General features: G+C 47.9%; 1 long non-coding RNA gene across 1 annotated transcript in view; it reads left to right on the forward strand.

The window, feature by feature from the left end:
* LOC129052165 (uncharacterized) overlaps positions 1-17,280 on the forward strand; it is a 59,920-nt gene extending 42,640 nt beyond the window's left edge. Inside the window, exon 3 of the long non-coding RNA XR_008517041.2 lies at positions 16,740-17,280. This is a non-coding gene — a long non-coding RNA (uncharacterized LOC129052165). The remainder of the gene's footprint in view (positions 1-16,739) is intronic.
* Positions 17,281-17,487: the final 207 nt, after the last annotated feature.

Raw genomic sequence — 17,487 nt, forward strand, 5'->3', positions numbered from 1 at the left:
GGGAGGTAAAGCTGGTGACAAGACCCCGAGGTTAACAGGAGGTGACATATTTTGAGAGACAGAAAGGCCAGTGCAGATAGAGGCTGTTGAGCAAGATGGGGAGTGGTAAAGAAAGTCACTGGTAAGGTGGGCAGGGGTCCAACCACTGGGGCCTGTGGCCACAGGAAAGAGTTTCAGTTTTATTTTAAGTGCAGTGAAAAGCAAGGGGAAGGTTTAGGTAGGTGAGTGATTTTGTGTTTCATTTTGAAATCCTTGCTCTGGCTGCTGAGTGGAGGGAGGGTGTTGGGGTGAGTGCAGAAGCTGGGAGAACTGTGAGGGGCTGGCACAGTCATGGAGGGACCAGATCAGGGGTGGAGCAGCCAGGAGCTGGAGGGATGAGGAGGGTTGGGGATCTGGTGTGGAGGTGGAGCCGGCAGGACCTACTGCTGGATTGAATGTGGCTGTGGGAGAAAGAGGAGAAAGAAGGACCACTCCAAATGGGGCTTGAGTAGCTGGGAGATGTGGGAGAAAGAGGAGAAAGAAGGACCACTCCAAACGGGGCTTGAGTAGCTGGGAGATGTGGCTCTACTCCTGGGCTGCAGGAAGGTCGGGGAGAAACAGGTTTGGGGACAGGGAAAGCCAAAGAATTCTGTTGCGGCCATGTTGTGTGAAAGATGCATCTTAGCTATCATGGAGGCAGTTGCATATATATCTGGACTTGGTGGGGGAAATCTGAAGCAGGGGAGAATGGAGACCAAGGCAAAGAGAAGCAGAACCAGAGTCAAGCGATAGCAGGATGGAGGGGAGAGTGCACAGCTCTGTGTGAACTCCCGGATCCAACCATGCCTGAAGCTTGACCCACCTTGGACTCCAGTTATGTGAGCCAACCAGCCCCACATCCTTTGTTTTATCCGAGTCCATTTGAGTCGGGCTTCTGTTGTCTGCAGTGGAAAGAGTCTTGGCTCAACACAGGAGGCATTTTCAGTATTTCAGGCGGATATAAATGCCTTTCCTTTGCCTTGGGCTGGAATTGGATCACCCCAGGGTGGCAAGACAAAAGGTGGTAGCCAGCTGTAGAAAGAGTGGACCTTCAGCACTGGGCAGACTCAGGAGCTGGTCCTGGCTTTGCCTCTGGCTGCCCGTGTGACTTTGGTGAAGGAGACCTGCTTCTTTGTCCCTCCATGTCCTGGCATGGAGGGGTTGTGGGAGGACAGCGTGAAGGGTGTGGGGGCAGCGGCTGGTGCGTGGCAGGTGCTTAATAAGTATCAGCTTTTGGCCTCTCTACCCCCTAGACTGATTAAAAGCTCAGGTTGGCAGTTATTTATATCTTTGATTAATTAAACAATTGGAAAACAAATTGTTACTTAACAAAGGCAGTTTGGGCGACAAAATCTTTGAAAACATGAGGCCTGGTGGGGAAAAGAACAAAAGTGGCACTCAGCAGTGAGGATGGAAACTGCCAGAGTAGAAAATCTTCAAGGTCCTTCTCATCTGGAAAATTCGCCTTTTCTGGATGTGCAGAATGTGGCTCCTTACAAATAAATGTTGACTTACGGTTTGAGTGGCTCCTTACAGGTCACAGCGCCTTCAAATGGCAGCCAGGTAATCACTCTGGTGTCGCCTGCATGGAGTTTATCCAAGGCAAGAGGCGGAGAGGGAGAAACTGGACCTGAGTCACAGCCATGTGGCCGGCCGCTGCCGTCATTCAGGAGAAATCCACCTCTGTTGCTGTTCTCCACGGCCTCCCAACCCCCATGGCCAGCCCTCCATAGTGGCTGAATTAAGCATCAACCGCTGGGCAGTAACCCTCATAGACCCGTGGAAGTGCCCTTGGCTCAATGAGGGTGGGGAGAGGTGAAGAGGGGATGGGGGCAACCCTTGTGCTTGAATTTCAAAACCGCTCAAGTTTTTCACCTCATTAAGTTATCATTTGCTTCGAGGAAAAGTTCCCTGGAGTCCAAGGGTTGTGTGATGAAGTCCCCTGCCTCCACCCCGTAAACTTTCAGGCCATCTGTGTGGCTCGCAACCCTGAGGCTTCCAAGGAAGAGCAGTTCAGCCACCCCTCAAGACTGCTTCACAGCTGGCATCACTTGAGCGCATCGCCTCATTTTTTTGAAGGGATCACAGTAGTTTATGGCTTTTTCATCTCCAAACCTGCCCTCACTGGGTGCAGGAGAAATTCTGATTTGCCAGGAACCTGTCCGGTCATCTGGAACCTTCGCCAGGGCTGGGAAGGTCAACCCCTGCCACAGGTCATATTGATTTCATTGGATGGCTTTTTCTAAAGCAGTGGAACAGCAGCAGGACACAGCAGGCAGGGAGGGTTTCCAGTTCTGCACATGAGCACACGGCCCACGCTGCCTTAAACGGCTCTCCTCTTCCTCGCTGGTACAGGGAGAGGGTATGGGGCTGGCCCACCTACAATCCGCTCCTAGATCAGGCCTTTGCTTGCATTATCAGAGCGGGACTATCAACCTGATTTCCTTAAATTGCTGTGTGAGCTCGGTCCACGTGTTGCCACAAAGCAAGACACCCCATCCGCCTCACGGAATATATGAAGCATCTGTGCAGTGATTGCTGTTGACTGCTTCCTGCGAGCTGGCAAGGAAGCCCCTGCTAGCCCCTGATAGGGAAGAGACAGCCATGGAGGCCAGAGCAAATGTGCCTTGGGAAGAGTCAAAAGGGAAGAGAGAGGGGTGGGCTGGGTTGAAAGCCTGCTGGACCTGGGCTCTACACTTTACCACCTTCCAGAGGAGGCATGAGCCCATTGTACAGAGTAAGGCCCTGAGACCAGGAAGGGCAAGGTGACCTGAAAGCTGGCCCCAGAAGCCAGGCCTGGCTCCAGAGTCCTTGCCTGTAACAGAGAGAATGGCTGTTCTCTCACTTTGGTACACATCAAAATCAGAGTGCTTGTCAAAATGCTGTTTCCCAGGCCCTGACACCAGCTCCTGGGGGGTCAGACTTCTCTGGATAGCCAAGTCACAGATGTATACTGTGTACTGGCAGGGGCCAAATGAGGACCCATGGCTGCACTGCTGACCGAAGGTCTTCTCCAGTGATGGGCAAACAACTCCGGACCCATGAACACCAGGGGAGTGATCCAGGGAAGAGAAGATGTCTCGGGCTCTCTGGTTGTGAATTCTAACCTCCATCATTTATCTGATCCTTTCTCACTCCAAATGGTTTTGGAAACGCCAGCACACACTCTACTTCCTCAGAGGCACATCTGTGTTTCGTGGTGCAGCAAGGACAGCCTGGGTGCAGGCACAGAGGTCTGCAGTCACATGGGAGTTTGGAGGCTGCAAGTTGCTTGATGCCGGTGGATGATCAAGTATGAGACTTGATGTGGAGGGGTAGATAAGACAGATCATGAAGGTCAAATATTGTATCTGTCCCTTCTGCCTTTTTTGTTTCCCCGAGTGGTGACAGGAAGTCTCATAAGGGTTTTAACTGGGGGATGACATGGCCAGTCCTAGGTGTTTGAAGGCTCACCCTGGCTGCAGTACAGAAAGGCAAAGCTGGGCCAGGGCCACGATCAGTTAGGAGACTTGTGTGGTCCAAGCAAAAGGTACAGAGGCATTTGAGTTCAGATTAACCAGAATGAGGAGTCCTTATAGATCAATGAGAGCATTCACTAGAGAAACCAGAAGAGCCATACCTTAGTAGTGGGCCTAAATTATTCCTACAGTAAGTGCTACATTAGACCCACCCGAACCAAGATTATAAACAAGTCTCCAAAGGGTCAAACTGAACCACCAGTTTGATTTGTCTGAAAAAGTTTTTGCCCCCAAAAGTCTTTATTTTATAATTATCTGCCTACCAAAGCAAAGCCCAACACTCTAAAGGAAGACAACAAAATTTTAGACACTCAACATTGAAGTGTCTAAATGTTCTTAGAGCAGAAAGAAAATGATGCCAGATAGAAATTTAGATCTACAAAAGAAATGAAAGAATAACAATAACAAATATGCATGTAAATATGATATTTTTAATTTTTAAATTAATTTAAAATAGATCTGGCCATTAAAACAGAAACAAAAGCAATGTGTAGTGGGATGTGTAATGTAATTATCATAATGTTCAGCATCCAAACAAAAATTACTCAATATGTTAAGTTGAACAATGTGAGACAATCAGTCAAGAGAAACAGTCAGAAATGACAAGGATGATAGAATTAGCAAACGAGAACATTAAAACAATTATTAAATGCATATTCAATTATTTTTAAAACATAAACATAGCGAAGAGAGGAATTTAGGAGATAAAAAGCACCAAATGGAATTTCCAGAGAAGAAAACTACAATATGAGAAATGAAAAATATAATGGGATTAACAGCAGATTTGGAAATAGGGTGAAAGGAGAAGTGAATGTTAAGACATAGCAATAGAAATGATTCAAAATGAAACAGAAAAAACAAGACTAAAAAAAAAATGAATAGACTTTCAGTGACCTGTGGGACAGTATCAAACATGTGTAGTTTGAGTCTCAAGGTAAGAAGTGGGGGGAGAAGGCAGGAAAAGAAATGAGAAGAAATACTGATTGAATATTTTCCAAATTTGTTGAATGCTATAAACCCTAAGATCCAAGAGGCTCAACTAGCCACAAACAAGATTCACACACACACCCACACCATACCACACAGTAACATAAAGCCTAGTTGAATTACTGAAAACCAGTGATGAAGAGAAAAATTTTTATATAGCCAGAGGGAAAATGTAAGCCAGGAGACAGTGGAATGACATTGTCAAAGTTCTGAAAGAAAAAAAAAAACTTGTCAACCTAGAATTCTATACCTATCAAAGATATTTTGCAGGTGAGAGCCAAATAATGACTTTTTTTGACAAGAAAAAAAAGGTGATAGAATCTGTCAGAAGAAACCTGGCACCACAAGAAGCATTAAAGGAAGTTCTTAGAGCAGAAAGAAAATAATGCCAGATAGAAATTTAGATCTACAAAAGAAAGGAAAGAATAACAAATATGTATGTAAATATGCTTTTTCATTTTTAAATTAATTTAAAACAGATTTGGCTGTTTAAAACATAAACAATAGCAATGTGAAGTGGGATGTATAACAAGTGAAAGGTATGACCACAGAGGCAGGAAGAATGAGAGGGCAAAATGGAAATCTATTATTTCCTACATTGTACGAAAGTAGCGTAATATTATTTGAAGGAAGACTATGTAATTAAAGATGCAATTTTGTAAAAGTAAAATTAAACAAGAGGTCTAATTTTTGAGTTGACAGTGGAAATGAAATGGAATCATTAAAATGCTTTATACCATTAGCAAGAGGGTAGCTATAAATCCAATCATATCAGTAACATTAAATACAAATACTCAGAACACTCCAATTATAAAAGACAGACATGATCAAATTGGGTGTAAAAACAAGATATGCTATCTTCAAGAAACCCATAGTAACTATGAAGATATAAAGTTCAATTATAGGAGAAGACATACTATGCAAACACTAATTAAAAGTGGGCTCGGAGTGGCTGTATTAATCAAGGAGGATTAAAAACAAGAAATATTATCAGAGTTAAAAAGAGAAATTCTATAATGATGAAGGGGTCAATTCACAAGGAGACATAACATTCCTAAATGTATGCATATAAATAACAGAGATTCAAAATACTTGAAACAAAAACAACCGAACTGGAACGAGAAATAGACAAATCTAACAATACAGTTGGAAATTTCAACATCCCTGGATTGATAAACGTAGAAAGAAAATCCGTAAAGATGTAAAAGACCTGATCAATGTTATCAACCAACTTGGTTTAATGAACATTTTAAGTATCATTCCACCCAACAGCAGCAGAACACACTTCCTTTTAGAGCATATGTGGACTAGTCACCAAGATAGATCATAGCTTAAAAATGGAAACAAAAACCCTGACATTATCAAGTGCTGGTGAGTACGCAGAGCCACTCGACCTCAGCTACGTTGTGGATGGGAAGGCTGAATGATGCAGCCACTTTGGAAAGTAGTTTGGTAGTTTTTTTTTTTTTTTTCTTCTTTTTGCAGCCTTGACCTCCAGGGCTCATGGAATCCTTCCTCCTCAGCCCCCCAAGTACCTGAGACTACAGGCATGCACCACTGCACCTGGCTAATTGTATGTGTGTGTGTGTATTTTTTGTAGAGACAGGGTTTTGCCACGTTGCCCAGGCTGGTCCTGAACTCCTGGCCTCAAGAAATTCTCCTGCCTTGGCCTCCCAAAGTGCTGGGATTACAGGTGTGAGCCACTGCGCCCTGGCCTGGCAGTTTCTTATAAAGTTAAATATATATCTACCATAACACCTAGCATCCCACTTCTATGTACTTACCCAAAGGAAATGAAAACATATGTGCACAAAAACATATATGTGGATGTTTACAGTGGCTTTATTTATAATCTAAAAAAACTGGAAACAACCCAAATATCCATCAGCTGATGGATGGGTAAAGAAACTGTGCCACAGCCATATGATGGAATTCCTACTGGAACTACTCAATGTTAGAGAGGAATGAAAGGCTGATACACACAACTCAGATGAATATGAAAGGTATTATGATGAATGAATGAAGCTGGGCTTATAAGGCTACAAAATGTATGACTCCATTTACATGATATTTACATTCCAGAAAAGGTAAACACATAGGGGGTGGAGAAAGGGGACTGATTAAAAAGGGGCATGAAGGAACTTTTTGCGGAAAAAAAAAGGACGGCTGACATGGTTAAGAAAACCAAAAGACAAGACACAGAGTGGGGGAACATATTTGAATGCACATTTCTGTAAAGGACTTTTATATTGAATATATAAGTAACTTATACTATTCAGTAATAAAAAGACAAATAACCCATATTTAAAATGGGCAAAGGATTTGAAAAGACATTCTACCAAAAAAGACATATGGATAGCTAATTAGTAATAAACGATTCATGTAAAGTTGTTCGGCATCATTAATCATCAGGGAAATGAATATTAAAGGCACAATGAGATACCACTATGCTTGCCGGAATGGCTAAAATTAAAAAGATAGACAACACTAAGTGTTGGCGAGGATGTGGAAGGACTGGAATTTTCTTTTCTTTTCTTTTTTTTTTTTTTGAGACAGAGTCTTGCTCTGTTGCCCAGGCTGGAGTGCAGTGGTGCAATCTTAGCTCACTGCAACCTTTGCCTCCTGGGTTCAAGCAATTCTCCCACCTCAGCCTCCCGAATAGCTGGGATTACAGGTATGCACCACCACACCCGGCTAATTTTTGTATTTTTAGTAGAGATAGGGTTTCACCATGTTGTCCAGGCTGGTCTCGAACTCCTGACCTCCTGACCTCAGGTGATCCACCCACCTTGGCCTCCCAAAGTGCTAGGATTACAGGCATGAGCCAGCATGCCTGGCCAAGGGCTGGAGTTTTCCTACATTGCTGGTTGGAAAAGAAGTCAGCAGTTTCTTAACAAGCTAAATATATTCTTGTCATTTGACTCAGCATCCTGCATGGTGTACGCGCCACTATGGAAGGCAGTTAGAGAACTGCTGGTCATAAACTCCATTGTACTTGTGGGTCTGCTGTGGCCACACTGGTCCCTTCAGGGTCTATGGCTGTGTTGGTCTTTCATGGTCTCAGGTTGCTGTGTCTTTTTATGTGCTTGTGTCCAGTTTAGGCAGTTTTTCTAGCTTGTCTGACAGCAGGCCGTCAGAATAATTTTTTGTCAATGTTTCTATCTATAGCTGCTGCCTTTCTTGTTCTTTTTCTTTGAGATGGAGTCTCGCTCTGTTACCCAGGCTGGAGTGCAGTGTCGTGATCTTGGCTCACTGCAACCTCTGCCTCCCTGGTTCAAGTGATTCTCGTGCCTCAGCCTCCTGAGTAGCTGGGATTACAGGCACACGCCACCATGCCTGGCTAATTTTTGTCTTTTTGTAGAGATGGGGTTTTGCCATGTTGGCCAGGCTTGTCTTGAACTCCCGACCTCAGGTGATCCACCCACCCTAGCTTCCCAAAGTGCTGGGATTACAGGCGTGAGCCACTGCACCGGCTGTAGCTGCCTTTATTTATTTATTTATTTATTGAGATGGAGTCTCGCTCTGTCTCCCAGGCTGGAGTGCAGTGGCGCGATCTTGGCTCACTGCAAGCTCCGCCTCCCAGGTTCACGCCATTCTCCTGCCTCAGCCTCCTGAGTAGCTGGGACTACAGGCACCCGCCACCATGCCCAGCTAATTTTTTGTATTTTTAGTAGAGACGGGGTTTCACCGTGTTAGCCAGAGCGGTCTCGATCTCCTGACCTCGTGATCCGCCCGCCTCGGCCTCCCAAAGTGCTAGGATTACAGGCGTTAGCCACTGTGCCTGGCCTGTAGCTGCCTTTCTTTAATGGTGCCTTTGATCTGCTATGCTTTTCATACCAGCAAGGACACTGACTATCATTCTTACTGTTGTCTTACCTTCATTTCTTTATGCCTTTTGCCAGCATTACCTCATTTTGTCTGCTGGGGAGGGACTGTCACTCTCATTTACCACTGGTCGTCAGCTCTGGCACAGCGCTGGGATTCAAGTAGTTTTGACTCCAGTGTGTTCTTTGATCATGGAGCTGACAGCATGAAGGGAATTCAGAAGTTGACACTATGTTGCCCACAGACAGAAACGAACAGGGGGAGGGTGGGGGAGAGAGCTGCGGGGGCAGGTAGGCTTCCCAGAGGAGGTGGAACAAGATCCCAACCTGGAGGTTCTGGCCAGTAGAGAAAAGCCACAAGCCCAGTGAGAAGTGCTCAAGGGGACCAGCCCAGTGATGACCTGGGGGACGAGGGGAGAGTGCTAGCTGGAAGATGAATGCGGTGCTAGATTATGCAGGGCCTTGAATGCCAGGGCAAGCATTGGGTTTGATCATGTGAGTGGGCACTGGAAGGCACCATGCCCAGGTGCCCTGGCTAGGGAACTCATGCCAGTGATCTTGGGACGCAAGCAGCTCACGCAATGGAGGCTGTGCCGACTAATGGCCATTCGCCGTGAGGACGCAAGCAGCTCATGCAGTGGAGGCTGTGCCGACTAATGGCCATTCGCCGTGAGGACGCAAGCAGCTCATGCAGTGGAGGCTGTGCCGACTATTGGCCATTCGCCGTGAGGACGCAAGCAGCTCATGCAATGGAGGCTGTGCCGACTATTGGCCATTCGACGTGAGGTCTCAGCTACCTTCCTTTGCAGGAGGGGCAGGGTAAGGCTCCAAGCTCAGGCAGTGGACAAAGGATGGATTTTCCAGCTTTCCTGCTGTTGTCCAGGGGCGTTCTGCCTTTCCCAGGAGATAAGGGGTCCTCTGAAGCCCCATGCTCTTTTCTGCCTCTCTGCTTACCTTTGAGGGGACTCAGCCTTCCTCACTGAGATTAAGTGGCCACGACTAGTATTAAGTTTAGACAGGCGACCCAAGCTACGGGCAGATGTGCCTCACTGTCTCCCAGGTGCTCCCCCTTCGCAGTGAGTTGGCGAGGCAATGTGAAATCACGCACACCCAGTGAATCTTCGTCCCATGGCTGCAGCGGGAAGGCATAAAGCAGGTGGCAGAACCCACGTATGCCTGAGCACACCGTTGTCATACATCCCTGGAGATGTCCTCCTTGTCCATTGCCTTTTCCTCCCAAGCAGGACCGGCTACAGAACTTGCAGGGCTGAGTGCAAAATAAAAATGCAAGGTTGCTCCTTCAAAAAATATTAAACCAAATGTGGGCCTCTGCTCAGCATGGGGCACTGTGTGGCTGCATAGCCATGTGCCCGTGAAGCCGCCCCTGTTCCTGTGCCTGGCTTCATTCCATCCTGCAGGGGAGGCTGGCTGGACCTCAGAGGGCACTGCCTCTAGTTGTGGGGCCTCCATCTACCTGTGGCTATTTGCGTTCTGGCAGCACTGAACACCCCATGCACCTGGGCATGGAGCCTTTTAGCACCCAGCTCATTTGGTCAAACCTGGCTGGGTCCTGGCTTGCCTTGCTCTTGACGGGTGAAGATGTGTATTCTCCATTCTCTGCCAATTTCTCTTCCTATTCATGCATTCCTCACCCCCAAATTTACAGTCTTAACACATTGTCTTTCCTCTAACTATGCCCTCCTCCAAAACAATAGATTTCGTCCAGATCAATACCAGCCCATGACTCTGTTGAGCCTGTCAGTGGGTTTCAGGGCATCCTTTCATATCCCTAAGAGCTGATCAACATTTCTTCTTCAGTGCAGAGCTCAACCACCGGGCTGGTCGTGTCTGTGCGACTTCTCAGGAGGCCAGGCAATTAGCTAAGACACTGTTTCTTCTACGGCTTTGACTGCATCCGCTTCCTTGCTGCCCCTCCGGGAGACTCCGTCTCCACCTCTCAGCCTGGGGACACCACGGGCCCTGTGAACAGAGGCCCAGCCATCACCCAGAGAAGTGTGAGCCGACTGTATTTCCTCAGTGGCTCATTCATTCATTCGCTTCCTCTCATTCTCTCCAGTGTTGTGGGCTGGCCAGTGCACAGGTGCTGGGATGCAGGGATGAAAGGCAGGAGAGGGCGGGGAAAGAAGCCTCAGAAGCCCCACACCCTCCAGTTCAAATCCCAGCTCTGCTGTTTACTAGATTTGTAACTTTGGGCACGTTTCTGAGCTTCTCCTGTCCTCAGTTTCCCAGCACCTGCCTCACGGGTTGTGGAGGGAATGAAGGGGGCAGGGAAGAGGGGCAGCTGCCCTCGAAGGGCTTGGCGCCTGTGACCTGTCATGGTCCATCATGTCTCACAGCCCCAGCCTAGACTTGAGCCTTAGGGCTGTTGGGAAGGCGAGTGTCAAGTGGGGCAGTGGGTGGCACCCACGGCGGGGAAGGCCGGGAGCCTGGATACCGGGAGACATCATGCCTTGCTCTGCACTGTTCCCCTTGGACTGGGGCCATCTTCCTCAGGCTCCAGGCTCAGACTCACCTGCGCCTCCTGCCTCCTGTAGCCACCCTGTGGCTCCCAGAGATCTCCCCCACCCCTTTCTAAAGAAGGGCCTCTTCTTACCATGCCCTTCAGTTCCCCTGCACCTTTCTGCACTGGCCCACACATTTACATTTAAAATATGTACGTGATGATTTGGTGAATGTCCTCCCTCACGTCACTGGAAGCCCCATGAGGACAGGGACTCTGTGTGCACCATCGTATCCTGGGTGTTCAGCATGAGGCCAGGTATCAAGGCCAGGCTTGAGAAATCTTTTTTGCATAAATAAATGAGTTTCTGGCTGAGAGAAACAGAGAGAGAGAGAGAGACGGAGAGAGACAGACAAAAACAGAGAACTCCAAGGGGGCCTCATGCCTGGGGTATAGACATAGCGGGGTTGGCAGTGGGTCCAGATGTCTGGGGCCAAGAACCATCTGGCCCTGTGGCCATGGATAAGGATTCAGGTCTTTCTCCCGAGGGTCCTGGGATGCCTCTGAAGGGCATCTCGGGGCCGCGGGGCCGTGGGGCCGCATCCGATTTGCATTTTAGGAAGATCAACCGGCAGCTGTGTGGAGAGTGGATTTATAGCCTGGCTTCTTTGTTCAAATCCCCAGAGTCATTTTCTTCTTTTTTTTATAGGATTCTGCTTGTTAGGGCCAGAGCCAGGAGCTGATTATTTCTTCCTAACTCACTTTGTGACCTTGGGCAAGTCCCACTGCTCAGCAGAAAGCAGGCGCTGGCCCCTGGCTGTTCCTCCCAGCTGCACAGCTGTGGTCTCCCAAGATATCCGTTCCTCCCACAGAAAGCCCTCACCTGCCACCCTCCTGGCCACCAGCCATGGATGGGGGTCATCTCTGCACCGAGCTTGCCGCACTTGTGGGGTCTCCCTGCTGGTGCTGCTGCAGGAGGGGGTCGAGCTGGGGGTGTGTGGACACCTCCCTTTGCCAATGACTCCCACACAGTTGAGAAATCCACTGGGGCCTGCCTCGTTTTGTTCCCCAGGACTGCAGCTGTTGCTCCTTACTTAACTCCAGCATTCCCTCCTCATACAGTCCCACCCTCTCCCACCCTACCCTCCTTGTGGGGGCTTAGACAGGATGGTGGCCGTCCAGAGCCAGAGCCAGCCTGCCTCCTCCACACATGGGTGCCCACCCACGCCTCTGCACACCGGGGCCATCGAGGGGCCCGCTTGGTGATGTTTTAAGAGAGGCCGATAGAAAAACACCACTCCACTTTCCAGCACTGCCAAAAACAGCTCTCCCGCTAGATTTATAAAGTTTGCCTAACTTTCCTTCTGCCACCCAGGAGAGGCCTTCCCTGCATTTGAAGAAAACACCTCCCCCAACCTTTTTTTTTTTTTTTTTTTCTGAAAAACAGATGAAGGTTTTGGCTAGAAATCCAGAGGTCTGGGGGGCAGGCGTGTAAATTCAATGGTGGTTTATTGCCCTAAGGAAAACATAGCTCGGTTATGAAGTATTCCCCCTTGAAATCTCACTTGACATTCTGTAAAGAAAGAGGAACGTTTTTAAGAAGTTGTCAGAGCCACCTAATACCTTCCCTACAAAGCAGAGCCTTTTTGAAAGATTAATATCGAGCTGCAGACAGTCAGTCACCATAATTATACTGATCCCGGCGTGTTCCTCTGCCCATGCCGTTGGGGCGCTGGGAGCCGCAGGAGAGCTTCATCCAGGGTGCCCGGGGGTTGGGGCCTCCAGCTGAGTTCCACGAAAGGCTGCCAGCCCCGGCCCCAGGTACCCAGTCCCAGACCCAGACCCACACAGGCCAGCACATTTCTGCTGATGATCTTTCTTAACTCTTTTTCCTAAGCCGAGGAAGGGGCAACGCTGCGTTTGGGGTTTGTGGGCATTTATTAATGGAATTAAGGACGATTTGCAAGAACCCTCTACTGCTCACACCACTTCCCTCCTGTCATTGCGTAAGAGGCTTTTCCTGGGCAGCTCTATCCACCTGGTTGTGTCCCTTTAACTGGAGAAAAAGGGAAGTTTGGGGGGGTTGGGGGCCCTCTGACTCGGAATAAAGTCTTCCTGCAGATGCTCCCTGTAGTGCTGTGGGCTGGTTAACATGAAGCGTGTGCATGTGGGTCCTGGCCGGCGCAGTGTGTATGAAACTCCCTCCCTCCTCCAAGGTCATGTAGTCGCCTCACAGATATGGCTGGTATGGCAGTGGGTTTCAAGGCTGCCAGAGCTTAGAAGTGTCACCTCAGACAACCCCTGCAGGTGCCTTGGTGGCCTTAGGACACTTGCCTGGTAACCGGAAGCACGGGGCAAGTCGGAGTTGCCATTTGGCCACGTGGTGGTCATGCTAAACAGGCCCTGAACACCCACTTGGGCACCCCTGGGACCTCAGCTTGCAGATCAGGGGCTGGCTATGGAGAAATGTGAGGTCCCCCCTCCCCTCATCTATGGGAGAAAAACAAAGGCCTAAGCGAAATGACTTTTTTTTTAAAGCTTCATTCCATAGAGTATTAAGTTTTTAGGATTTCTTCTGGGAGGGGAGATCAGATCAGAACCACAAATGATATGAAAACATCAATGTCTTCATCTGGAGAGGAGTAGGTGGTGCAAAGATCCGACCACCACGAGGTCAATCTTCTCCCGCCCGGCGTGGGCTCACTGACCTGCCATGGGGTGGATGTTGATTAACTTCATCCAGGGTTTCCCCTTGGTGTCTGAGGGCAATTTCTGACCCGGATAAAGCCTGCTTTCACCGCATGACCTTTACAGAAAGGCAGTGCTGTGTCCCCTCTGGGGTCCCCGAAATAATAAATCACCAGAGACCCAGTGAGAGATGAGGCCACGCGAGGAGGCAGGCAAAGGACAGAAACGGACAATAAATCTCACTTCTAGGGAGCAGTCATTTCTTTTTCTTTGCAGTAATTTTTGTGAAATGTAATTATGATCCAGTAATACAAATACCAACATTTGGAATTCTGCAAGCGACATCCCTGCCTGTTCTGTTTGGAAATGGAGTGCTCGGCAGGCATACTTTTTTTCCCGTTCGTGGACAGGGAGCAAAGCGTTCAGGGGAGGGCCAGAGGGGAGAGAGCCCTGCCGTCTGCTGATCGTGGATGGAACCCTCATTTGAGAAGCCCCAAGGGTAGGGGTCATCAGTCAGACCCCAGCCCCCCTCCCCCACCCCCCGCCGGCCACTGACAGTCCCAGGAGCCAGGCATTTACAACCCAAGCCCACAGAGATGTGGAAAGAACTCTCAGAACCAGCGTGGTTTGAAAAGCACCAAGAAAGATGGGAGACTTGGTCGAATAGTCACACTTATCCTTTGCATTTCTGTCCTGGGCTAAAAATATGAATTCTAGATCATGAGATTGAAGACTTTTTTCTTTTTTTCTTCTCAAATTAAGGTCCAGGGGGAAGGAAGCTCAGCTCACCTATAGGCTGAAATGGTTGGGATGTGCCCTGTCTCTGCCACTCTCACCGCCCTCCTTGGAAATTCTCTTTTTTGTGGGTTTGGGGGCTTTAGTAACTTTAAATTTTCTAAACCTTTTTTCAGGCCATCAGAGGAAAAAAATGCATTTCCCTACCCCAAATCCAAGCTCTGAAGAATCCAGAGTTTGTCCATTTTCCTCATTCGATGAACAAAGAAACATTAAACTCAAAAAGACAAAAGTGGGATGTCTACAAAATACCTCAGAACAGTCTTCTTAATTTTAGGGGAAATGACTGGGTCATCTTCTTCCAGTGCTGTCAGAAAGCAAAGATCCTCTCCTGGGAGAAAGAAAGACTGCTTCAAAGTCCTCCAAGATGTGATGAGTCCCTGTGGTTATTAATTTTTAACTTTTGGTAGTTTTTATTACCCAAGCTTGTACATACCTCAAAGGCTCTAAGACAAGACAGACGGCTCAAAAGAGTTTTGCTACCACTTAAAAAAACACAAAAAAAACCCCTACAGTTTTAGGATTCATGGCTGTGCCTCTGCTGTCATGCACCCAGAGTCTGGAGTGAAGAAAAGTACCAGGTGTCCTAAGAATGCTACGGCGGCTGCCTTCAAACCAAAGACCTGCACAGTTTTAATGACCAGATGTTTATCTAGCCAGAATTCATTTTGATGTGTACTTTACAAGCCACTGGTCAAGAAAGAAAAGTAGTTTAAGCCCAAAAACAATCACTAAGGTCAGAAATCCAACAGTTTGTAAATCCATAGAATTTTATGCCTTGGGGATAACAAACCTTTATTTTTCTTCAGATAATGTAGGTTGGACAGAAGTCATAAAGAGGGAAGTCACAAAAACTGTTCTGACTATGCCCCCGCAACGCAGAAAATCACAGCCGCCCATAGACCATAAGGAGGAATGCCGATGTTAGGGTCTCACAAACCAAGGTAGCAGGGCAGGACTGCTCGATTGGGTCAAACATTTTGTTCTTACTGACTTCCTAACCTTTTCCCACTTGACATCTTTATTGAGCACTCGTGAGGAGGCCCCAGCTGCCTCGGCTCCGAGCACATTCATCTCTGGGCGCTTGCATTTTTGCAGGGGCAGTTACATTTTCCGTTTTCTAGCTGGGAATGGAATGTTGATACTGTGTGATTATTTTATTTATTTTATACTTTTTCCTTGGAATGTCTACGTGTGGCCGTTGCCCTGGCTTGGTGGCCTCTTGATTTACGGTAGTTATAAACATTCCAAAGTAGACATGTCAGCTAAGTGATACCATAACATTATACAGTTACAATTCTGTTATAAATGTGCCCAGAGTTCCAAAAAATCCGTTTTCAGCTCCCCTCCTCCACCCCATTCCTTCCTGCTACCTATGCATGATGGCTTTGGAAGCCACTAGTTCAGTGGAAAGAAGACAGAAGACCTAAGGTTTAGTCACAGCCTCACCACCCCCTAGCCCTACCTTCTGGAAAAAACATTTTTTTTTTAGTTGGAGTCTAGCTCTGTCACTCACTCAGGCTGGAGTGTGGTGGCACAATCTTGGCTCACTGCAGCCTCCGCCTCCTGGGTTCAAGTGATTCTCCTGTCTCAGCCTCTTGAGTAGCTGGGATTACAGGCACCCACCACCACACCTGGCTAATTTTTGCATTTTTAGTAGAGACGGGGTTTCACCATGTTGGCCAGGCTGGTCTTGAACTCCTGATCTCAGGCGATCCACCTGCCTTGGCCTCCCAAAGTGCTGGAATTTAGAGGTGTGAGCCACCATGCCCAGCCAGAAAAAACATTTCTAAGAAGCAAGTTGGCATCCAGAAGTAACATGCCCCTTTAGAGAACACATTTGTACTTTCTTCCTACTGAAAATCATGTTTATTCACATCATCTATGTATTCCCAGGAGAAAGTGGTTCCAAGATGGTGGCCACTGAGTAATTCTGGGAGGTGACCTCTCAGTCCCCTGGCCTGCTGCCTTTACCGCCCACCAACAAAGAAAGAGTGGTTTGTGCTTCCTAAAAGATGCTGAGAGAGGGAAGGAAGAAAATATCTCTACGGACATAGCAATTTGGAGAGCTTAACAGTCAACCAGAAAACCCACTTCAGCATCCTCCCCAGGAGAAATGTCAGGGAGGAATTCCCTATACGCCTTCTCACAGAAAACACTGGGACCTGGGCTGCTTTCACTGCCCACTTCTAACCCTTGGATGCATACAAACCTGACAACTGATATCTGAAGCAAAATGTACACCTAAAGAATTTTCATTCTCTGTGCTAGAGCAGGGGTTGGCCTGGGCTTGTTTTTGTAGATAAAGTTTTATTGGAATGCACCCACGCTCATTTGTGGATGTCTTGCTCATGGCTGCTTCTGTGGGACAAGGGCAGGGTTTGATAGTTACCACGGAGACTGTACGGCCTACAAAGCCGAAAACGTTTACTGTTTGGTCTTTTGCAGGAAAAGTGTGCTGGCTCCTGTCCTGGATCAACACAGAAAGTAAAACACACTGGATTCTGTTCGGGCTGGGCACAGCAACCTGGCCCATCCATGTGGGGCCTACAGTGACCACTTCCGCTGGCTGCACAAAACTGGAGAGAGGCTGGGGTGCTCCAAGTATAAGTTTCCTCATCAGCAAACTGGAAAGAGAAAGACCGGCCTGGAGGCTGGTTATGGGAATAAAATAAATATGTCCTTAAATGTGTGTATAAAGCCCCAGCACAAACAGCAGTCGCCACACGGGTCGGGGAGGCGCTGCTCGGAGCCTTATGTGACCATGTTCTCACATTATCTTCCAACCAGTTAGGGAGACAGGTACTGCTATGATCTCTGTATTACACAGAAGCAAACTGAAGCTCAGAGTGGCCGCTCACTTCACTCCGAACAGAAGGTGCTTGAGCTCTGTGCTGATAGATGGGATCCCAGATTTTCCATTTAACTTTTGATGATGTGTCATGGGAGTGGTGTTCCACCTTTGGAGGGTTTTAAGGACTCTTTATTAACCAGCAAGGGTTCTTGTGCTTTTACGGAGGTGTGATTGAGAGACGCCTGCAAGGCCGGTGGAGGCCGCTCCAGAGGCCTGCCTCTTCCAGCCCACAGGCCCTGCTTCCTGGAACTGGTGTGGGTCACTCATTCCAGTTTGCCCCTGAAACTATTTTCATGACAGTAAGCTGCTACCTCAAGAAACAGCAACAGCAGGGATTTTACC

This window comes from Pongo abelii, chromosome 21, assembly GCF_028885655.2.
Source record: "Pongo abelii isolate AG06213 chromosome 21, NHGRI_mPonAbe1-v2.0_pri, whole genome shotgun sequence".
Taxonomy (NCBI): domain Eukaryota; kingdom Metazoa; phylum Chordata; class Mammalia; order Primates; family Hominidae; genus Pongo; species Pongo abelii.